The following is a 25,335-nucleotide window of genomic DNA, read 5'->3' on the forward strand; positions in this document are numbered from 1 at the left end:
GACAGTTGGAGGACCCCCCACCCCGCCCCCACGCCCTAAACTAGGCCGGTGCACCGATTCTTGCCCAGCTTGGGTCAAGACCGCTGGATGAGGACAGCTAGGCGGCCGGGAATGCGGGCGGGGGCGGGGTTGGGGGTGGTGCGTGGTCAGGGGCCGTGCACACGCGGGGTTCGAGTGTGTGCCGCTGCGGGTATCTGCGAACGCGCTTGCACATTCACAGTGCTGTCATCTAACCTCCCTGGTCCAGCGCACCGCTCTGTGTAAGCCCCAACCGAGCACCTCCCACATACCCTTCTGGGTCCCGAAGGATGCGCTTGACGAGCTGAGTGCTCACTCCCGAGGCGCCGGTGGGAAGCGGCGCATCCAAGCACCCAGTTTTTATGAAGTTAAAATACAGCGCGAACTCTTCAATGCTGAAGAGTGGATTGAATGTTAATTCTCCGAGAAAATGTTTTTTTTAAACATAATTTTATGTTAATTAATGGGCTGTAGAAGGTTGTTTATTCAACCAAACCACCCCTTGTTCAGTTTCCTTTTTACGCCACAGGATAAGAAGGTCCCTTGTGGCTTCCTGAATGAATGACCTGTGAGTAACACCGTCACAACCTGCGGGAAAAGAAGAGTCGTTTCCCCGATCCCAAGGTACGTTGCCATTCCTTCCTGGCAGGGAATTAAGGAGGGCGAGTGGCCTTGGGTTTGATTGTAGACTGAGGCATGTCCCTGCGAGTCCCGCGACTGCGTGTCTACTGCCCTAGCCCCCCGCCCCCTTGGCTCTTTCATGGAGATGGGTCCTGCCTTTGAGCGGTTAGAAGGGAAGGATGCCAGCAAAAAATGGCTAATCCTTTTCCAGCTGCAGTAAATTGAAGACTGGCCAAAGCCGAGCGAAAACCGCTGCAGTTAAAATGATTTTAGCATCACGTCTGCGGCTGAGAATGGAGCGGCAGTTTATAAAAAGACCTGTGGATCAATGAAAAAGAGATTATAGTGTATCTGAATATTAATAACGGCATTGCATCTATACTTTATACCCCTCCCATCCCCCTCCCATATTTTTCTTTACATCCGCAGGATTGAAATGAAATGTTTTGAGGTCTTCAAGCTGACTCATCAGAATCTTGGAGCATATTTTTAAATGACGGTAATTTTCTAATGTTTGATTTGTACGTACGGAAACACTTGTGCGCGCGCGCGTGTGCGCGCGTGTTTGCGTGTGAGAGACATGCGGCTGAATGACAATGCAGATCCAGAAATTGGGGGAGAGGGTTTGTGCTCTCAAAATATTGATGAAGTTTGAGCACTTTGGACGTTCGCTGAGAGCCAGAGAGCTTCTAGAGGTGGAGATGAGAACGTGGAGAGATGGCCAGATTTGCCTGTAAATAATCACTACATCCATTGATCCACTGTAACACTTGAGCTGCTTTCTTTTTTTTTTTTTTTTAATAGCAGTTGTGTTTGAAAGGGCAACTCTCTCCACAAACGTGGGTTATAGGCGTCTCCTAGCGGCGAAAGCGGCACAGGGCAAGCCAGAGAATTTTGCTTTGGAGCTCTTTCGGCAGGGCTCGCCTGTTGGGGGCTCTGCAGGATTTCCTGGGTCGCAGAGGCCGTTATCCGCGCCGGCGACGCCGGCCGGGGTCCTCTAGAGGTCTCGCCTCTCTGACTTCTAGTCTCCAAGGCGCCCTGGTATCGGCACGGTGACAACGGGGTCTTCTGCCTGGGAGAATAGATACGAGCCCGGCCGTCCGCCTGCCTTTTAGTAGCTCCAGCCAAGGGCAATGGCAAGAGCATTCTGTCCTGGGCCGAGATTCAGATATTGGCATTAACAACCTTTTCTGCCTCCTTACTCTGGAATCATTTGATAGCCCCACCCCGTCACCCACAAAACAAAACAACACTTTAAATTTGCCCTTTAAAAGTGCCTCTTCAGTGTAATCTCTGTACTTTCTTCCTTGCTGTATCAATCTAGATTTTTTTCCCTTCCCCTTTTTATTTTTCAGTCTCCCTTCAGTGAACCCCAGAATTTAGTGAGGCCGTGATTACATAACTAACAGCCTCGGTGATGGGGTTGACGACCGCTTTGAAGTGCAGAATATCGTGTAATGCAGCATCCTTTGACCTCGCCCGCCACCACCTTTATTGAAACCTGCAGGGAGAAACTAAACAAAACGTAGCAACATAACCCTCTCACCCCAAGCCCTCTCCAAGAGCGCCAACCGCCTGGGCCCAAACAAATTATATCCTAAAACAGAGGAGGGAAGTAGCTAATATTTGAAGAGAGATTATCAAAATCAATTTTCATAAAACTCCTGGTTGGTGTGTGAGTGTTAATGCACCCTCGTCTATTTCATTGTCCTCTAAGGGCAGCAAAAGTGGGGTGGGGGGCACCAAGGATCTCATAAACTCGTTTTATATACATGGTTGCAAACTTTGAAACTAGCTAACCGGGTTGCTTTCTTCCCTACCCTTTTCTGGAAAAGGCGGGAGGGAAACAAGTTTGTTAACCAGGGTTTGGATAAATGAGTGTTTGCAGTGATTTAACTTGATTTGAAAGCAATTTGTTTCTAAATCCTTTTATTATTGCAGTGTGCCCAGAGCTTTGGTTTTCTTGTCTGTTTTTTTTTTTTTTTTTTTTTTTAAGAAATGGAAGAAAAAAATTTTAAATTGTCAATAAGGAGTCTTTCAAACGCCAAGTCCCACCAGGGTTGAGTTAGATGGTTCCTGGCACTTGACGTCCCCAGCAAGCACAGTGCCCAAAGCAAACGCAAAGGACCTGGACTGTATTGCATCTCTAATGGGTAACCATGAAATCAGTTTATCTGTAAGTAGTGTAACCTAGCTTAAGAGGTGGGAAGGCAAGGCTTTGGAGCCAGTACCACAAACACCGTTCATTTTTGTTCATTTACAGTTCACTAGAGTGAGTGTTGACTAGAGTTTCTGGAAAAGATTTATAGCATATACATGCTGTTATCAGCATTCAGGTAACTCTTTAGTTACTGTGTTCTAATGCTTTGAAGTCAATAGAGAACAAACCAATCCATGTTTTGGGGACTGAGAATACTAGCTATTAAGTGTTACTTGATATTCAAAGTAGAAATGTTCTTCATTTTGTTTAACCTTGTTAATATTGGTGTGGCTTCACATTTCAGTGTCTTTTCAGTTATCAGACAGAGCCAGCATTTTGTTAAACTCTAAACAGTGAATTAAAAGCACTGATGAGCTGAAGCAGCCCTCTAATGCAGAATGACAAATTGCACTTAAGCAATACATGAACAAGAAAATGATTTATGGATTTTTACAATGGTCTGAGCCAATGAAAGCAACATGAATTATACATCCTAATGCTCATGATATCATTTTTTCTAATAATACTATTTCAGTCCAGATGCTATACTCTTATCCTTTCTATAAGAGATATTGATCAATAAGAAGTCTAGGAATATTTTCAAATTAGGCAATGGTGTTTGACAGTGGTTCCAAATGTATGTATACTTTCCTGAGTACAGGGGGGTGATCAACATTGAGCACACTAACATTCTGTCAGCTCCTTCACATATTATGTCTTTTGGTGATAAATACGTAGTCCTTTGGAAACTTATGTTTCACAACTTCTTTCAGAATGTAAATAGAGTTCTACTTTAGAATGACAATCTTTATTACATCATGATCTCTCTTTCTGAAAATCAAAATGCATTACGTCATCTTACCTGTTTTCTTTTTTAAATTGCTTTGATTATAGAAAAATCTGATTTCTCCAAAATGTCTCTTATCCTCTTCATATTGGCTTATCGTGTTTTTTTTTTTTCCCCAGAAAATTGTTTAATTCCTTAGTGTGTTAAAGACACTAGAAAGAAAGGTCATGTGCCTTCGTCTTTTTGGCGTTAGGAGACAAAATAGATCTTACGGCTGTCTCAAATTACAGAAAAAAATCAATCAGGTAAAATTTTGTGTGGTGCTTGTTTGTTGAGTCTGAAAAAAAATCTAGTAATGGTGAGTGGCTATGTCTAGCATTTTTATTTAACCATTTGTGGCTTATGTAACTAAGTATTTGGGATGTGTGAAGAATTTTAAGTGAAGACAGTGTCTTTGCTGTATTATACATACTCAACCATAGGAAACTTCTAATTACCTGGAGGCCTCTAGAGTCACATTATTAGGCTTAATCTTAATTATCCAGGTTTATAAAAAAAAAGAAAAGGAAAAAAATTGAATCCCAGCCTCTGCTTTTGACAGCATTAATAATTACTCTTCCTGAAGATTACTGAAATCAATGATGTGATTAGGATTGTAAGTAAGAACTACAAGACATCACATTTAAAAAGCCAGCTGCTTTGCTAACAGGGATGATGTGTGGGTTTTACTGATGGGGCTCAGAGGTAGCAATGAAGCTTTAAACATTAAGGCCGATATAAAACAATTTCAAAAATTAATTGCAAGCCCTGATTAACTCTATATAAGAGAAAAGGTGTCTAGAATTCTCTCTTTTTTCTTCCCCAGTGGGTTTGCTTCTTATTTGATGGTGATATAGTTAGCATAATGCTAGTGTTTGTCTGGCAAGTATGAATTGTTTTCTTAAGGGGAAGCCCCTTAATTTTGTGAATACAGAATGAAATTACTCAAATTGTGATTGGGGTTACAAGTCATACGGCTATATTTTGAAGGGTTTAAAAATGTTATTGCAGACAGACACCAGGGAAAGAATATCAAACATAGCTTGAAAATTACATTAGTTACTAGAATTACAATAGTAAACAGAACAAATAGTAAAATAGAAACTTCAGTTTAAAAAAGTATCTCAGTTTGACTGGCTGGTTAGTAGTAGAACTCCTTCTATAAGAAACTTGCAGTTTGACTGTCTGGTTAGCATAACTCTTTCTGTAAGAAACTGGATTTTCATGATATCCTATCTAAACGGGTTTGGCAATGCTATGCTGTAAAAAGCTTTATTTTATTGCAATTTCTTGAGTTTTTTTTAGGTGAAAGTGATTAATAGTTTTTAAACAGCCAAGGTATGCCAAGCATTCTTAGCTACATTATAATATTTTCCCTCATGTCTATAGGTATTATCATACCAACATTATACATAAGGATACTGAAGATGTTCAGAATTTAAGTAACTCACCAAATTAAGAGAAAATTCAAATCCAGGCCTTCTGGTGCTCAGGCTGAGGCTCGGGTACTATACCATGATGTTTCTCTAGTCTATATGATTGGATTGACTAAAAGAAAAAAAATGAATTAAAGATTAAAAATGGAATTCATCTAGATTTTGTACTAACAGGGGTACTGGACTTATGCTAGTAGAATGGCTGTTACATCACTGAGTTGAGCCATGGAAGAATTCATAAATATATTTGAGAATTTTTTTTTTTTTTGAGGTTTTGCGAGGAAACCAAACTTGGAATATGTTTTCCTACAAGTGAAACAGATTACAAACATCCATCTCTTTCTCATGCAGAAGTGCCTGGCATAGGAATCACAGATTTTACTGACTGGAAATGGAAATTGCTAAAACAAACATGCCCAAAAGGAGACACCTCTGCTTCATTCAGTCCTGAAAAACACCCTGTTGATCAATGGGCCAAAAAGTATTGCCTTGCTCGTATAGTTTATTAGAGTTTCTTAAAAGCTAGGAAAAACTAAGTGTATCCATTTTACACAATGCAAATATTAGTGGGTTTTTGTGTTTTTTGTGTGTGCTTCCAAACTGGTCTTTAAAAGGGAAATTGTGTTTTGTTAACCAAAATTGCAACTATTATTTTATTCCATCATTGTTGCTCAGAAAAGATTGTTTTAATATAAAATTTCTGAAAATTAAACAATTAAATTTATTTGACAATCTTTTGCCAGCAGGAAATGAAAGGAAATGACTTAAAAATAATTTTAAATATGGAAAGAATTAACCACAGGAAGATGAATATGGAATCTTATTTACTCACTGTAAGTAAAATATTTGTATTATTATTTTGGTAATAAGTACTGATGGAAGGAAAATATATTTCTTCTAAAAGTGTGCTCAGTAATTCAGAATATATGGAATGGGGGCCCTATAAGGTAGGTTCTAGATCTTACTCATTTCTGAAAGCACCCAATTGTGGCGATGATGACACAGTAAATTATGAAGGATTAAACCAAATTGGGCTCAGATCCCTGCTTCTCCAGATATTTGAACTTGGCCCAATTAGTTAAATCTTTTGAAACTCTGTCAAAGTGTGTTAAACACTCTAAACATCTGTTAAAATATGATGATACATCTGATCTTGTTGAGTCATTGGGAGGCTTAAACTGACCCGATATATGTAAAATTCTCAGCCCATACTAGAGTTTCAATAAATATTATCTATTATTATAGCAAGATGTTTTGATTGAAGTAATCCTTAAATAAGATATTTATTGACAATAATAGTATTGATTTTCCTGGTGGTTTTATTTCCTTTACAAAACGCAAACTATTTACTTTGAGGACAATTTTATATTGGCCTTATTTTGCAGGAAATTATAATTTTAAAGAGAATGGAAACAGTAAATGAATAAGACAAAACTAGTTAAATTTTAAATAAGCATCAAAACATAAAAATCAATACTGAGTTTTTCTTTGTGTTGTTTTAATACTTCTTTTCTTCGAGATAAGTTTAAATTTTCTGTTTTAATCTATGTGATAAAACATGTAGACTTAAAAAATCATTTTGATAAAATATGGCTCTTTCATTGTAAAATACTATTTTTTTAATTTCTATATTTATCAAAATTTCAGGATTAAAGGACTCTTATTTGATATATTCACTATTTCCCTCCAATTCCTTGGTGTAAAGTCTTAACACCGACTCCTATATTCCTGCCGATGAGTACTAGAAACTCTCCAGATTAAAAACAAATTGGTGAAAAATCACTTAGAATAGAATGAATTTATTACAATGACCCATTCTGAGCCTCAAGCCTCAATCGTATTTAACTCTCTCTTCAGTATTCTCCTCTTTGTTATATTTCTGCCTAGCACTGCTATTAGTGTTCTCCTCAGTAACTTCTTACACCTTAAGAAACAAAAACACGCGTTGGTGCTGGTGTGATAGCAGCACAGCCAGAGGGATACTGAAAGAATGGAAAATAAATGTAAATCATGGATATATTTCTCTAGGATTCATGTGCAATTTGATAAGTAAAGAATATGCATAAAATGTTTAAATTACTTCATTAAACAGCATGGAGAATACATTTAAACATAGAATGGCTCTGAATGCTGAGTACATGGGGAGTACAGAAAAGACTAGAATGAAATCATTTAATTAAGCAAAGATTTCTAGAAAAGGGCAGTTTCTGCCACGATTTTAAAGGTGAGAATGCTACAGATTAGTAGAAAAGAAATATCTGAAGCAGGTTAGAGGTACATGCACAGTAAAGAACTGAAAACAGTGATAGCAAAAAGCTTTTCTATTGAGATCATAAAAACAGCACATCAAGCTTTTCAACTACAGGCCAATATCCTGACTTTGGACCCAGTTACTTAAATCTATGAAGCCAGGCGGCTTCAATTTCGTTTCTTTGGATTTATTCCTCCCCAGCCCCACTCGCAAGAACTTGGCCAAATTTAAGGTCGGCATAGATGGCAGAGATTCTCATTTAGCCTTCACACCTGAGTAATGCTTTTGCTATGGGTTGGGCTAACAGCCAGTGTTCAGCCTTAGAATTATGATAAAACCTAATATTATTGCTTGTTCATTAGCATATGCATTTGAGAATCTTGGCTGCTGCTTCTGCTTTAATGGTGAACTGTTAATGTCTGATTTTCTCAAAATATTTTAAAAATCTTGTTTGGTTCGACTACCTAACCAAGAATCTAATTTAACAAGAATGTATTTTCCTTTGGCCAGGCAGGATAATGGAGAGAAGTATTGCTTAAGCCCAAGGAACCTAACAAACATTCAGCTGAATGGTCACATTTTTGATGGATTTGTTGGCTGTATAACCAGTTCTTAACATAAAGATGTGCTGACTAAATGAATGAATGCTTGACCTTTTAACTTTATACTATTATTCATCTTAAAAAATATTTCTGAGATATTATACTCAATTCCACTAGCTATATTTTTTAATAATCTGTATTTGAGAAAGGTCTTTTACAGTTGATTATTTCAAAGAAACCTTGCTTAAAGTGGAAAATCCACTGTACATTACAAATGTGTTCAAAACACTTCATCCCATTTACAACTCATGAAATGCATTCCTTCTCTTTCTAGACAACTACTACTCAAAAGTAATATGTCATCTTATAATGTTCTTTGATTTATAATTTTCATCTTATTTCACATATACTATGTTGACTGTGTAACTATGAATAGAGTAAGTACAATGTCCAGGATTCTGAATTGTTTTATTCCTTTTATAAGGTCAGGATGACAAGCTAAGGAGTCCTCTATGATTAGAATGTTAGATGTTAAGAGTAAATATGGCTGAGATGGGAGGACATTCGGTGTCTTAGGTAGAATCAGGAGACACTGTAATTTTAAAGTGTTTCAGGGTTAAGTTAAAAAGAAAGGTTGATTGACTTGATAGATTCAAAGCAATGGTCTGAGTTTTAAGCCAGAGGGGACACTGCCTTGCTTCTAGTTTCTCTGTTCTTCAGTGTCCTGAAATGAAGGAATGTCAGTTCAGAAAAGGGCTGTTGATCACCATAGTGTGTATATGTATTTTCTTTTCTTATCCCTCAGCTTTCTTTTTCCATAACTGAAACACCTGTATTGTTTGTGGTATGGATATTATGGAGTTTAGAAATAATTCTGTAATTAGGTTAGTAATTATTTTATGCATGCAGGTTTAAAAGTAATCCGAAAGGTTTTTCACAGGCTAATAAAACCGTTAAGTATTTGACCAGAATGAAAGGGTTTAAGTGTAAATAGGAAGTACATACACAGGTTCACATACGTAAGAAAAAAAGGGCACGGTAGTGAAAAAGATGCTTTTGGCATAAGAAAATATCTAAACATATCAGTGAAACAGGACAGATCAAAGTTGGATGGTACTGTATGTGGAAGCTCACTTGACTTATAATACAGAAGTTCCATGTCTGTTGTGAAAGAAAACGTTTCCTTTTTCATCTTGCACGATATATAAAAATGATCTCCAGACAGATTTGAGCATTAATTCAAAACATAAAACAGGAGATAACTAGATCCCAGAATAGTATGTCAGCCTAAATAAAGAGGTAAACTGAGGCAAGCTTGAATTACCAGAAATTTCAGTTTATTCGGGGATAGTGGGAGGAATTACAATTCGGGAAACACAAACTGCATTAACCTATGGGCAGTCCCTTGAGGGTTTGGAGCGGGATGTATTTACATGCAAGAGTGCAGAGGGCGCGAGTCCAGCCAGAGTCTAAGCAGTAAGTTCATTGGCTTACGGATGGAGAAGGATTGATGGCGGCTGTTCATTGGTCCAGAGATAAGTTTCAGCCTTACGTAAATCAGGCGTTTGCGGGAAATCAGTCTCTCGGTACTGAAGTTCGTTTTTTCTGAGGGCATGTTCGTGAGTCTCCATTTCATAACCTCCAGTTCCATTTTAGACTGAAATCCTTTCACGTATCAAATATTTATGTAACTTCAGTGAAGTTTCTTAAAGGGCCTTAACGTTCTGTTGTCCAGGTCTACTCCAGAAGGCAGACAGAAATTCCCCAGAAATACCTGAGGGACAGCAGAGCTCGAGAGCTTTCCCGCGCTGCCAGACGCTTAAATGAAGAGCAGTCACCCTCTCATGGGAGCCACTCCCATGTAGCCTCTGTCGACCTTGGATGGTGGCAACAGATGGAGATGCTGGCAGGAGAAATCCAGGCTTGAAAGTTTGGGGCATCTCTATTATTGCAAGGTGAGTCCCTTTGACATTGGTGCGGGAAGACGGGGAATTAAGATTGTTTGCCTTTCTATGTATTCTTCATTAACAGGATTAAAAAAAAAAAAAATCCCAATTTTTGGTGTTGAGATTCCAGAAACTCTAGGAAGAGGCTTCTCCTGGTTGGTGATTCCTTAAATAGTACCCTGTTTTCCAGATTCCAAGTGGAGAATGCTTTTGGAGTGCTGAGATGTTTCTAACATGCATAGATATATCGCTTTGACAGTCTCTTCTGATTGGAAAGATAAAGTTACTGGTTGTTTTATGGTTATTTATTTACTACTGTAATTCACATTAGAATTTTTCTAAAGTATTCTGTTTCTGCATTTATTTCTGAATTTTAGTATATTGTTCCTTATCTTTTTTTTTCTAGAATTTATCTTGGAAAGGCAGAAAGTGAGTAGATGTCAGTCTAGAACGTATGATTCATTTATTTTAAAAACCTTATTTTTTAAAATCATGATTCTTTTTAGTAGCACATCTGAATTAAGCTCTGCTGAGATGGGAAAATTTATTTACAGTTTTAAAATGAATGCCCCTTTAAAAATCTGCTCCTCTTCTTCCCCCTTAAAGTTCATAGTTTGGGTGTAGCTGGCATTCTCATAACTTATGTAATATTTTTATGTTTAAAATAAGGACATGCATGGGAGCACGAGATCTGATTCATAGATCATAGACTGTAACAAGAACTCCTCTATTTATTTCTGTGGTTTTAAGTTTTGCCCACATATGAAGAAGAGTTTACGTGTAAAGGCAGAAATGTTGTGGCTAGCGTTTTATTTCAACTTTAATAATTATGAAGTAATTTAAAATGGTTAAAAAAAAGAAAAGGCCATGGCATTTAAGGACATCTTTTTAATATGGTGCTGTTGTCTTAGTTGCTGAGGGTCACACAGTCCCTGCTGAATTTTGATTGTGTTCAGGAACATTTATGAATTTCTTTCTTTTATCTGAGAAGAATGTGTAATATTTCAGTGAATTGTAGGTGGCAGTATACACAGCTGAATTCCATGTTTTATTGCAGGTATCTAAAAGATATTTCAGTTGGCTAACAATTTTATATTTAGGCTTTTTGACATTTTAGTCCCCATTTCAAACTCCTCCCTCCTTTTTGTTGTTAATATAAGAAACATAAAATAAACTCCCTTAGGTAAGAGAGTGCCCTTGTGAAGTATTTTAAGTATCAGGTTTACTCTGAAACACTGTTATAGGAAGTTTTTTTTCATGTTACTAAAGATACATTAGAAAGAGTATAATACTCTAATATTCATTGACCAGTTGATTTCATATTAAAATCAGAATTTTATACTGAAAGCACTCAGAATTATATTTCAAGCCAACAACAGAGAAGTTTTTAGTCTGTCTCTTTACATGTTTTGTTTTAAAAGTTACAGGCAAATCTGCTTTGATTGCTAAGTTGTAAAAATTCAATACTTTCTTGATTTACTATCCTGAGACGTGATACGTATTTTTGAGAATGTTAAGTACAAAATTGCTATTCTTTAGGCCTGTTACCCACATTGAAAGCACTATATTCATGAGAATAATAATACAATTACAAATGATGTAGCAAAACAGAAAAAACCTTAAATTGACGATCCGTAGTCATACTGTGGCATCTGGTGGAGCTCAAGAAAGTTAGGCATTATAGCAGTCTGTTGGGAGAGTTTCACAAAATGCATCCAGGGTTTCATCCAGAGCCATGTGGAGTGGAGCTGGGGGGGGGGGGGGACAGTGGGCGTGATTTCCAAAGAGGCAAGCTCTGGTGCCCTCCAATTTTCCTGTTGTTTCGTTTTACACATTGAACTTTGTGAAATACCACACCCCTTTCTCTTTTAAACTAAAATCCTTTTTATCTAATCCAGATTCTTCAGGTGAAAAGGAGAAATTTGAGAGCTGAGTAGATTCAGACAGTCACCGAGTCAGGTCAATAATTATCAGTGTAGGGCTGACCTTAGGGAATACTGCCACTGATACATAAGCAGTACTTACTTTGTGTTTATGTTTTCTCCAGTATTTTTTATTTGTTTGTTGGCTTTGTCCTCTTTGCCACCCTAATTTGTGTGTTTGTCTTAATGCACTCAATTACTTCACAATTATTGGCCCATGTGTAGCTTATAATTTGCAAATAGATATGCTTGCTTGCAAATGCTCACGTTATTGCTGGACAGTTGTTTTAGAATCATTTGGTTCTCTCGAGCTGATGTGTAAGCATTATTAATTCTAATATGAAATAAGTAGACAAAGAAATTCAGGGAGAAACTATTTCTTCATATTTATTTTTCTGCTCTTTTCAAGGTCAGTAAAATAAATTCTCTGAAATTGTATGTTTTAAAAACACTTTGCAATGAAATTTATTGTTCGTTGATGAGAAGTAAGTTCTCCAGCATTTGGAAGCCTGAACACTCTTAAACATTTGGGGTTTAAAGTAGGCATAAACCTGTAGAAACCCAAGGAGACACTGGCTAAATGTATCGAGCTAAGTTTATTTTTTTTAAATAATGGGAAGCTATGAAGAATCTGTTACAGTAGGAGACTAACCCAAGGTCTCCTTTTTGTTTTGGACAGTGGGCCCCAGGTTTTATCCTCCCTATTTCTGAATAATTTACTCTCCTGGATGGCTTCTGAGTGAAACAGAAGCTAAGAATGAGTATCTTTTCACCTGAAACAAATACTATGCTTAAGAGCTAACAGAGTCCCATTGGCTATGTCTTCCCCAAAGTTTTTAAGGACATACTGGTTGAGATCTCAGTCCTTCCCACTGATGCTTCCTATTGATGCTTAGGTTTAATAAAACATGAGTAAACATCTTCAAGATGCGGATTATTGCAGTGTAAGTACAGCTGACTTATTTTGCACATTAAGTTAGGGTTTGGGGGGAATGATCATATTTTTAGGCTGTGCTTGCATGGACCTATGTCCTATAATCTAGGTTTTAAACCCTTTATTTTTATGAACTCACGTTTATTAAATATAGGGCCCTCCAGAAACTAATAACTTGTAATGTGCCATGTAACTTGAATTTGAGATGAAAAGTGGCAACACATTTTGGTCGGTTGATTAATTTATTTATTCCACTCAAGAAGTGCATACAGAGCACCTACTGTATACCGAAGTGCTTGGGTTACATTATGAATAAAATAGAGAAATGGTCTCACTGTGTGTGTGCGCACACACACACACACACATTAAATAAATAAATAATGAGTATGTTAGAAGGTGAAAAGTGCCACGGAGACTAGGAAAAGTAGAACAAGTTAAGAGGATCTCTTAATTTATTTTTTATTTTTCATTTCCTTTTCAATTTTTTTAAATTGAAGTACAATCAGTTACAATGTGTCAATTTCTGGTATACAGCACAATGTCTCAGTCATGCATATACATACATATATTTGTTTTCGTATTCAGCTTAATTTAAAATTAAGTGTTTTTTCCCTCCTAAATGTGGGAGGGTAATGGAACTCAGACATGAAATAGAGTAAGATATTAGTAAGTGACTGTGGTGGTATTGCCATGAGAGGAGACAACAAACACAACATTAGGTTCTTTTTTAAGGTTTCCTTCAGGAGTTGCTTTAAAGTAGACTTCTCATTAACCACTAAATTGAATGTTTTCCCAGTAGGCAATTTGCCCCAAATACTAAATTAGTGGGCGAACCACTAAAACAACTCTGTCATTTAATGGCAAGAAGATTTTTAAAGCAAAGGAATTTCTAGATGGGATGTAGAGTACATTTCTATTTTTTAATTGTTGCTTTTTTTTCCTGCCAGAAACAGAAGGTAGTATTTAAGAATGTGTCGGTGGAGGTAAAATTTTAGTTTAGGATATTGAGTTGCCAGCAAGAGACTTCAGAAGAATTTCTTTGCCTCAACAAAACCCTTATCTTCCATGGGGAATAGTTAAACACTAATAAAAGTAAAGGAATTAAAAGCAAGGAAAAGTCTAGTTATTGTCATCCCAACAAGTGAGTTTCACATGGAAACTGATAACAAAGGACTTTGCCAAATTTGGCTGCTTTAAGAGCCTGCCTGCATTGGCCTCTGCAAAAATATGACTTGCATTCAAGTTTCAATGAAAATGCTTAATTGTACTAAATGTCAATCTGATGGGCTCTTCTAAAATGTACTGTCTGCCAGTAGTATAGTGTGTTGCCTGTACACAGTTTATAAGGTTTCTCCCAACTCATTCAGTTATATAATCCGACAAGCAGTGGTCTGAGAACAAGTCATGTCCTCTGTCCATGCAAAATCTGCAATTCCATAGTACTCCGTCATGTAGTGTTCTGGAAGGTTTACTCCTTCTAAAATTTCATTGATTTTACCAATATGCCTATATCCCACACTTACTTATTTATTTACTTACTGATTTCGCACACTTATTTATTCACTTATTTAAAAATATGAAATGAACTCCTTTATATTTCGGACATTGTGCTAAGCATTTACAGAAACTTTTTCTGGATAAAAATGTTTTCATATGAAAGATGGGACAGTGATATGGGAAGTGTCTGTATCCAGTTTGAGAATCACTAGTTCTTTCTAGGTTACAGCTATGTATAAATTAGGAAAGGAGAGATGGATGATGGTGAAGATGTAGATAGAAGTGTCACTAGGTTTGGAAGCAGAGAAGCAAACTGGAAGAATTCCGTTAAGTGATATTCATAATGATGCCAAAGAGAAAAGGTTAAATGTTGTTGACTATATTCCTCTTAATAAGACAAGAGACATTTTTACTACATTTCAGAATTATTTTAACACAGCAATCCACCTTTATAGAAAGTTAATAACAACTTATGTTACTGATAATAATTGTTTACATTTATATATTTAAATAGTTTGTGAAATTTTTAAAGTCAGAAAATTACTTTGTATGTATTTTATTTTTAAACTTGGATGGGTAAATTTTACCATTACAGATTATATTCAGTGTATTTTTTAAATTGTTCCATATATTAGCTTACTGATTTGCTACAAACTTGTTTTCTATAAAAAAATTTCCTTTACTTTATAGAGTTGCAGTGCAGCTAAGGACTAGATTTATAAATCTTCTAAATGTTCAAAAAATGATGTGTAAATCACTTTCTCCTCCATACAATGGAATTCTACTTTAGTACAATATATAGAATTATCTTATACATACTTACCTGTAGCTGTCTGGTTTCTAACTTAATTTCATCCAATAGACTTCGTACTGTGTTTTAGTTTCTTCAGTTTTATATCTTAGCTTCCGTAGAATGATTGTGAAATTTCCTGTAATATCTTTCTGGGAGAAATGAAAGTAATTAAGAAGCAGAAAGGTACCTATTTAATTAGCCTATTTGTATCCTCAGAAGAATCCTTAGTTGTGAAAAATCTGAGGGAGCTTGCCCTTAGTTAATTGAATCAGAGCCTTTTTTAGTCTTTACATTTCTCCCCACTCACTTGGTTTAGTTCTGTTCTCCAAAATGACTCAGTAAAAAAAAAAATCCCAGATTATATATCTTCATCTAAGCAATATTTTGTGGAAGCCTAGAAGTCTATGGTCAAATCTCAGGTCAGTGTCCGTCCTGGTTTGTTACCAGAAAGGCGCTGAATGTATTTTTATGATAAGAAAGTATTCAAATATGAAAATGTATCTCATTGATCTTTAAGACTAAGGAATTTAATACGGTGACATCTACTGAACAATTCAAATGCAGTTTGAGAGCTGCTTAATCTTTCTGTCGTGTGGGTATTGCTGAACCGCAGGTGTGGAGAGCTAGGCTTACGTATAGATCCTTCCTTCCCTAGATAATTGTAGTATTTACTAAGATGAACTTTATCTGTTTCAGCTTAATATTTCTCTGAAAGGGCATTCCTAATTTAGAAGCAAGTGAATAAAGGCATCATGCTTTTAATTACTTTTAGAGAAGAACTTAGTTCTTTCCCCCTTTGAATACTCTAAATTAGATTAAACTTTTGGGGGAGAGACAAAGCAGAGGGGAGTAGCCAGTGGGGAAGTGTTTTGAAGCCAAATGCAAGTTACCAATCCTTTTATGGAATAAAGGAAACCGAGAAGAACAGCAGCTGCCATTTCAGCTTGATAACTCCAGGACCTCCTAGTGAAATCATTTTGAGACTGCTGAGTAGAAACAGTTTAAAGGTCTATTGTAAAAGAAACAAGAATTTTATTCATTAATTAGACTCGTCAGAGAGTGCTTTGATTTTGCAAAAGTGAATAACCTTTTATTCCCTGGTTACAGTTAAATCCTTAAGCTCATTTGATTTCCTGTGCCCCATTCTATTTCACGTTAAGTTTTCACCTTTACAAATGCACTGTACCAGGCCAGTCCCGGAAAGGTTTTCATTTCCCTTTCACTTCAGGAAAAAAGCAGAGTAACTTTTCACAAAATTAGCACATAATGAGGGGGATCTACATTGCAGAATGAAACCTCTGATAATGCACGAGTAATAGAGTGAGGGAATATTTTGTTTATGTGTTCCGCACCTCAACCTCAGATAGATAATGAAGACTGTTTTTTTTTTTTTTTTGTCTTAATAGTGGTTTTTTATGTTGGAAAATATTGAACTTCTTTATGGAGATTATTTTCAGTTTTGCTGCTTTACAGTTGAGATTGGTTCAAAGGCAGAATTTATGCCAGCATTTGGGATTTTGCTGTCTAGCGTCTATCAAACATTAATTCACACCTGATTAATTCAGAATTTTTGAAAATGTGAGTCTAATATTGAACTTTTTTGACACAGTGGAAAGGGGCTTGTTAAACAAATAAACAGCATAAAAAATTAGGTAGGGAAAGTACACATACTTAGAGATCAAGCAGTTTTCCAGGTTTTAAAAACAGTTGAGTGGGGAGGATATAGCTCAAGTGGTAGAGTGCATGCTTAGCATGCATGAGGTCCTGGGTTCAGTCCCCAGTACCTCCTCTAAAAATAAATAAATAAACCTAATCCCCCCTCCCCCAAAAAAAGATTAAAAAAAAAAAACAATTGAAAATGTTCAAAGCATTATTTGTCAATCACTTTGAGTTGACAGTTTCAGCTCACTTATTAATTATAGCATTTATCTTCCTAAAAAATATTTGATTGTTTTAGAGAACATATTTCAAGTTATCATAGTTTCTTAAAAATAACTATTTTTAATTTAATTTTCTTAGTGTAGTAAATTAACATACATCTTAACCAAAAAGTACAGTGTTCAGAAAATAGAAATCTGCTGCTGCTACCCTCCCCACCAAGATCCCCAATCATCAGGGGCAAGTATTTGACCGTTGTGAGCTTTTTCTTTTGGTATTTGTGCCTATATATCTAAATAGCTTATTGATATTTTTATTTCTTGATTTCTCAGTTTTAGACTATGTGTATCTATTAATATCCCAAAGTAGAAGATCTTTTAACAATCTGCTCATACACATAAAAACACATTTCCTCTATTTCCATTATTTTATTAGTTTTACTGTAAATTTTAGTTAAAACCTTATTCAGTTTTTACAATATTATGAGTATGTAAATCTGTTTATATCTGAGCTAAATACTGTAGATTATAAATATAATGGCTTTCATGTGCTACTCTTTTTACCTAGAGTTAATAACTTGTTTTATTGTGTGTTTAATTTGTATATCCCTATCACTCCAAATTCTCCGAAAGTGTTGTAAAATTCTCTCAGTACAAGCACATCAGATAAGTCAGATAATTTACTTACTACCAGCTTCTTATTCCATTCTGCAACAGCTATCAGTCAGAACTTTCATCATCATGCCATCATCTCCAAATTCCCTTTGCTTTTCTCGTTGATTTTCTGTTTATTGATTTTGTTCAGTCTTTTTCATTTACAGGGTTATTTTATGTGTGATGCTCATCCATTCAGTTTGAAATGCAGAACTAACATGTTGACTTAATGCTCAGAATAAAAGGGTTGATTGGGTGTTCGGTGTGCACACCTCAGTGTGAGAAGGAAGCATGTCCCTCACAGTAGGGAGAGTCATTTAATTGGGGATCCTTACATATCAGTGTCTAGAGATCATTTATCTTGGACTAATTTTCATAGAGCAAGCTCTTCTAATCTCCTGCAAAGAAATGGGCTGGGGAATTCCACTTTGGCTAGGCAGATCTTCATATTTTGAATAAGAACTTGGCATGGTTAATTGAGACATGAAATACAAGAAACAATTTTAGAGGAGACATGTTGAATTTGGTTTCAGATACATCAACCTTGAGAATCCTTTGAAATATTAAATGGCAACCTGCAATATAGGGCTGGAGCTCATCACAGAATTCAGGTTTAAATATACAGATTCGATTGGATTATGTTACCTACACAGAATGGCAGTATTCCCATCACAGGTGCTTAAGTAAAACAGAAATTTATTTCAGTCTTGTGGAAGAGCACGGTGGAAGGCAACTTGGGCTGAAATGAGCACTAAAAAGTTATCCAGGGTCCTTCATGATCTCCTCTTTGCCATCCCTGGGTATGGCATTCCTCCCACTGCGTTCAGAGTTGCTGGTGGAGATGCTTCATCACAGTGGTGTCTCCAGTAACAACATGGAGGAAGAGAGGAAGGTAGCATAGCCTCTCCCCTTGAAAGAGACTTAGCCAGCCTCTGACCCATTCTGTTTACATCTCTTTCACCAGACTTAGCCACATCTCCTCAAGTTACCAGGAAGCCTTGTAAATGTGGTCTTTTATTCTGTGTGGTACCGTGGCAGGCTAAAAAATGGCTTTCTATATTTAAATAAAAACACGGGAATGGAGGACAGTGTATGCATCTCACAGTCTTAAATTAAGTCGCTGGCATATAGATTGCATTTAGAAATATGGGTATGTGTGACTCACAGCACGTATATTAAAAACCTTATTTTTAAGTCAGATTTTTGTAGATTGAGCAATGGAAGACAAATGAGACTCTAAAGAGAAACAGGGACAAATCCTTCCAGAAGCATGGATGAAAGGGGAGAGAGATAAGACAGTTGCTCCAAAGTTTAGGTTTTGTGGGAGAGGACAGTAAAGTGAATTCAGAAAAAGGTGAGTCAAAAATGAAGGATGTATAAGACTGATGATCAACTAATATTTATTAAATGATGCTGTTGATGCTGACTGAATGCTTTTATTGTACTAACCCTTTGCTGTAGGTATTGTTATCATCTTCATTTTATAAAAATTAACTTAGACTTGAAAGATTAAATAACTTAAATTGAGACACAGAGCTGACAAAAGCCTAGAGCCGAGAATTTTATTCTAACCCCCTTTGTCAACACATAGTCACAACCTGCCTTGTTATCTTCTTGTTCCTGGAGGAACTCTTCTCTTAACCACTATCCGACTTCCTTCTTCTTCTTTTTTTTTTTTTTTTCAGTTAGGAAGTTAAGGAGCTCAGTGAAGGTAAATAGGTGGTTTTTGTCAGAAAGGGCAGTATATGAGCAAGGTTTCAGTGGAAAAAACTTTTTAGTGGTGACAAATTTCAAAGCCATTTTTTAACCAGGAAACTGAATTAGATGCCAAATTTACAAATTCTAATTAGGTTTCCAAAGCAGAAGCTGATAATGACGTTTTAAGTAAAATTAATACTGTTAATCTTCATTGAACTATAAATCTTGCTTAAAAAGTGGGGAGAATCGGTGCTTAGGCTTTACATTTCATTCTTTATTTTTGTTTGGTCTCCCATCATTTAAAATTATAAATAAGGTTCAGTTACGATAACTATGATAATGTTTTGTTTGAGTTAATTTTGTTTATATGAAAAGATGCTCCAGATTTCTGGGTAGTTAGTTTCTACATTTTTATGTGATTTTATTCTTTAGAACCATGTTATTACTCTAGAGAGTCAGTAAGGGTACAGAATAGGAAAAGGGTATGGCTTCCTCTTGGGAAGGACCAACAGTTTGTTGACTTTTTCATTGTCTAGAGTGTAGATTAAGAGCCTGATTCTTTTACTATACAGAGATTATTTCTGTTTCTCTGGTGTCATTTCTCATTGACCAACAGTGTAAGACTGATGTATGCTAGCAGAATGTATTTAAGTACAATGGTAAGCAACTAACAGAGACCAGAGGTGTGGAGTTCTGTGTGACTGCAGAAGCCCCCTTTCCTTCATGTAGTTAAGCCTCTGCCGGGACCAGTTGCTTCCTGTTCCTGAAATGAGACTAAGGCAAGCTAATTTAATTGGATTTAATTTTATAGTATCACTAAAATTATCTAATGCATTCATCTCATATGATGGTCTTACCTGAAGAATAGTCCATTATTTGTGGCTCATTGTGAGGAGAGGGTATCAATGTATAATTCTTGAGCCCTGCATATAGAGGTTTTCACATTACTCTTATTTACCCTTTACTGAAACATTTTGAAGTTGATAATATTCTCATTCTACACATGAGAAAACTGAGGTTAAAAAGCTACTATGAATTGTCCAAGGCTTGTAAATGGTTGAGTCAGAATTGTAACCATGGCCAATTCCACAGCCCCAAATCTAAAGGACTCACTTTACATTATTGTCTGTAGCATGCATGTATTTGTTTTACGGGGCGGCTGTAAAAAAAAAAAAATCCCCACAAACTTGGTGTCTTAAAATAACAAATATTTGTTCTCTCACAGTTGTCGAGGCCAGAAGTCCAAAATCAAGGTGTTGGCTTCTTCTAATGGCTCTAGGGAAGAATCCTTCTGGCCTCTACCAGCTTCACAGTTTTCGTTCACTTATGTCAGCATAACTCTAGTTAACAGCTCCATCTTTGCCTGGCCTTTTCCCCTGTGTTTCTGTGTCTCTTCTCCTTTTTTGTCTCTTATAAAGACATTTGTCATTGGATTTAGGACTCACCCTAATCCAAGAAGATCTCATTTAGAGATCCGTATCTTAATTACATTTACAAAAACCCTTGTTGCAAATAAGATCACATTATGAGGTTCTGGGTGAACATACCTTTTTGGGGACCACTGTTCAACCCATTACAGTGGGCATGGCTGAATTTTTTCTAAACCTTTTTAAATTGTGATTATGACAAAAGTACAGAAAAATATGTAATACATACTGTACAATATAGTTAATAATTATAAAGGGATCACCTGAGTAGCCACCACCTATATGGAGACATAGAACATTCCCAGCACTTTGAAAATGCATTGTTTCTTTTAATAATCAGTCATCTCTCATTCCTGTTTACAAGAATGAGCCTGACTTTATGGGAATGACTTCCTTGCTTTTCTTTAAAATTTTACTTATATAGTAAAAGAATACAGTTTTACATATTTTTATATTTTATATAAATGAAGCATAATTGTGCATCTTGTTTTGTGTTATGCTTCCATTAATTTTATAAGAATCACATGTGTCACTGATGGTGGCTGTAGTTAATGTATTTTCTTTACAACTTGGTTACTTTTCTTGCATATGTGTGTTATATATATATTTTTGGCTATCACAAGTGCTATTATTATGAAATTTCTACTTGTTCTAGTATAACTGCAGTTTTATGTGAGATACATACTTATTAGATGACGAAGTTTTTCAGAGCAATGGGAGCAGTATACCCCTTATCAGCAGTTTATGTGAGTTCCCATTGCTCTCACGTATTTAATAGCTCATAGTGTTGGCTGACATTTTAGTTACCTGATGATTTAAAGGTGTGCAGTCCTGTTCTATGATAGTTTTCACTTAAATATCCCTAATTATCAGTGATATTGAAAATGGTTTCATAGTTCTGTTGGAGTTACACTTCTTTAGAACCAGATGCAGATTCCGAAGTCTCGTACTAGATCCAAGCCAGCGAGGAAAGCTGCATCTCTAAGGTTATGGGATGGGCAAGGGAAGTGTTGAAAAAGTGGGACTATAGACCTTTTGACCCTACATACACAAAGACGTGAAAATATAGTAGTGGCCTGATAAAAATTTTAAAAACACAACGTCTAGGTTCATGCAGTACTTTTAGATAAGTATGGTCACAGTTGTGAGACTGTAATTTCCGTTTACTTTCTAGCTTAAGGCTGTGAACAACTTATTGTTTAATTAATTCTTAGACATTATGATATTATCCATATAATACTGAATTTTAATGAAAATTTAGTTACCAAATAAGGGTGAATCTATCAGACTTGTATTAACCTACATGGTAAGCTATCTTCTGTACTTGCTTCTACCCTTGGTCACTTTTTTAGTGTCATTTTTCATTTTGCAAATTGTCATTAGTTCCTAGATTTACAACCCTAGTATACTTCTTTAAAGTAATGTTTTTGTGCTTTATGATTATAATCACATCTCTTTCAGAAGAAGAAAAACAGAAAAGGGGGCCGTTATCAGTCTCTCAGATGAATTATATTCTATCATGTTGTTATTGGCCAAATGTATGTCTTACTAGTTGATATAGACTGACATCTGAGTCAATCTGTATTATCATTCTACTGGGTGTTGAGGGTTTCCCTTAAAACCATGCTTTTCCATTTGCTTTGAGTCTCTTTGGCACCATCTCCTGCTGTTGTAATCATTAGAAGACCATAGAGAGTGGAATTTCTCAAATACAGACAGTTGTATTCAGAACATGAGCCCTGCAGGCATTTCTTTTCATTTTTACTTAGCTTGGGATATACAGACACACCTTTGACTTTCATATGCTTATTACAGAGCCTGAACGCAGTGTATGTTTCCTTCTGCTTTGAGATACAGATGGCAAAAATCCTTAGTCTGCCAAGAAACTGTATTTGCTTCTAAATTCTGACTGTCCCATTATATGACTTTGTTATATTAAGATTTTAATAGTGCAAATAAGGGTCAAGGCTTCTTTGTTGCTGAGATACTAAATCACTTTTTGGCTTTCTTACATCTGACAGTTCTTTTCCACTTCATCTTTAAAAGCGGAAGTTCATGAGCTTTTCATCCTGTGGAGTAGTTGGATTTTATTCATGTTCAAACTCTTTGAAACCTGCCAACCATATAAAAACAGTTGCCAATATGGGAGAAGTCTTCCTTGTGTTGTGATAGAAAGGGTTTCACTGTTGAGACATAAACGTAAAATAAAAATGTATTTCTCCATTTTTAAAAGACGCAAGTGCCTCCTTGTCCCAGGTGGCTTTCTACAGGAGAGAGGACCAAAGTGGGTCGCTTGATAACGTTTTAGATCTCACATTATTTTTAAAACTATATATGTATGTGCTTACAAACATATGCATATCTATCTGTATATGTACACACACATGTATTCAATGTTAGAAACAGTTTCAATTTAATGGCAATGTCAAGTTATATATGAACTTTCTTTGGACTTGTTTTTTGACAAATTAGGAAAACAAATGTTTTCCTTTTTTTTTTTTTTTTTAATTTTTGCATGCTTTGAGGGCCATAATTGAGATTTAGGCACCTAGATTTAAAAAGTATTCAAAATGAGCTTTTTTTTTTTTTTTTAACAGTGACTATCTCTTAACACAAGTATGGTTTTTCTCCACTGCCTGGATTGTTTTGTGGGTGGTATTGTTATCCATCTAATCATCTGCAGCAGCAAACATGGGGTCATAGTTAAAAACATAAAACTTCTGTTGATTTTGCCTCTTCCATGTTTCCCAGTCATGTCTTTTCTTTCTGTTCAAACTGGTCTCCTCAGTTCCTAACATCCAGATTTTCCTAAGTTTCTATCTGGCCATTTTGTTTTCTGGTTTCTCTCTATTCCAGTGCATTATAAACGTTACTTTTGTACCATTTTTTCAAAAATATAGTTCTTACCCCATTTTTTCCTGCTACAAAACCTTCCATAGATTCCTGTTGTTATCAGAGTTAAAGTTTCAAATTTCTTAGAAATGACACAGCTCAGTACAGCAGCTACTGGCTATATGTTGCTATTTACATGTAAGTGTAAAATTAAAAGTAAATGAAAGAAATTGAGTTCCTCAATCACAGTGTCATTTCAAGTCCTCAAAATGCCACATGTTGGTAGTGACTACTAAATTGGACATCACTAATCTAGATTATTTCCATCATCACAGAAAGCTCTATTAGACAGCCCTGCCTTAGAATGTTAACACCAACCCTTCCATAGCCATTTCCAGCTTCGTTTTCCAGATTCATTTTCTTCTACATAGTGTCAGTACACCACTGTGATCCAGTCATGTGCACGTACCTATTGTTGAAAGCATCAGTCATTCAATCAACAAATTCCCATTGAGCACCTTTGGTATAATAGGCACTATTATTCCATTAGGAGCACTGCCATGAATTAAAGCAAGGCAAAATAAAACTGCTCTCATGAAGTATATGTTGGTGGGGGGATTATAAACATCCAGAATATAAAAAATGTGAAATATCTGGTGGCAAGGGATACTAGGAAGAAAAATAAAAAATGGTAGTGTGTGGGAAACAGGTGAGTGGTTACATGGGGTGTTCAAGAAAAGGCTTTTTTGATGAGGGGATATTTCAGTACAGCCCCAAATGAAGTGGTGCGATGAACCTCATAGCTCTCTGGAGAAGTATAAGTCCTTCATTCTACAGCCTTCAGGCCGTGCCTCTCCTACATTTGTGGGAACATCATTTATAAAGGTCACAGCGTCATTAAGCGGGAGCCTCTTAACTTGCACGGAGGATTTTTGGTCTCAAGCCAGACTGTAATCAGCATCATAGACTGCTAGAGCTTGAGGCAACCATAAAAATCATCTCATCTATTTCCTAATTTTAAGAAGGAGGTAGCCAAGATTTAGACAGGTTAATTGATTTGTTTTAAGTGATAAAGTGAAATGGCAATGGTAAAATGGCAGTTAGAACCTTGGTCCTCAGGTTAGGACTGAATTGTCTGAATAATGAAATTCAAATAAAGAGGACCTCTGGAACCTTTTAAGAATGAAAATGTATATATTTATATATATATACACACACACTTAATTTTGGCTTTCTTCAGAAGTGTGTTGGTACTGATGTTTCAAATGAACCATTGTTTTTCTCTTTACACTGCAGAGTCTGATTATTTAGAAACATTTTTGCAACAATTTCCACATGTAAATATATTTTAAATTTTAGTTTCCCAGTAGTGTAAAGCATTTTTTAGCATTATAAACTTGATGCATACACATTATGTATATATGCATGTGCAAGGTGGGTATATATGTGCATCTCTTTGTCATTAATTCCATATGCTGCTTTTGTGTTCACACAGTGTATTCAGAAAATCCCAAAATTTCCTTGTGTAGAGTTCTAGGTAGTAAAAAGTCATGGATTTTAATTAAATTATGGCTTTATTCTCCCAGTGAAATCCAGAGGAATTGCTCTAAGAATTTGTATAGGGAGTGGCCGAATAGTACATTTTCTAGAACATCTTTAAGCGATCAGAAGTCCTAAACTCATCTATGGCAGGTAAGGGCTAAGATTTTGCCCCTTTGTAGAATGCAAGTGCATGACGCATTCTTCAAGGTGAATAGCTGAGTATAATTTTATTATGCTTAACATATTGTCACTGTATCGTAAACACATAAGGTGCATCTTTACTTAATAATTTTTTAAATGGCGAATTTGAATACCAAAA

General features: G+C 36.1%; 2 long non-coding RNA genes across 2 annotated transcripts in view; both read left to right on the top strand.

Annotated features, from left to right (window-relative positions):
* The first annotated feature begins 562 nt into the window (after nucleotides 1-562).
* LOC141579357 (uncharacterized) lies at nucleotides 563-2,779 on the top strand. The gene is made up of 3 exons (XR_012510553.1): nucleotides 563-642; nucleotides 1,069-1,138; nucleotides 2,636-2,779. It is a non-coding gene; the product is annotated as an uncharacterized LOC141579357 (long non-coding RNA).
* Nucleotides 2,780-5,844: 3,065 nt separating this feature from the next.
* The window catches only part of LOC141579358 (uncharacterized), a 173,772-nt gene continuing 154,281 nt past the window's right edge, over nucleotides 5,845-25,335 (top strand). Inside the window, exons 1-2 of the long non-coding RNA XR_012510555.1 lie at nucleotides 5,845-5,934; nucleotides 9,630-9,849. This is a non-coding gene — a long non-coding RNA (uncharacterized LOC141579358). The remainder of the gene's footprint in view (nucleotides 5,935-9,629; nucleotides 9,850-25,335) is intronic.

Source organism: Camelus bactrianus, chromosome 2 (assembly GCF_048773025.1).
Source record: "Camelus bactrianus isolate YW-2024 breed Bactrian camel chromosome 2, ASM4877302v1, whole genome shotgun sequence".
Classification (NCBI taxonomy): Eukaryota; Metazoa; Chordata; class Mammalia; order Artiodactyla; family Camelidae; genus Camelus; species Camelus bactrianus.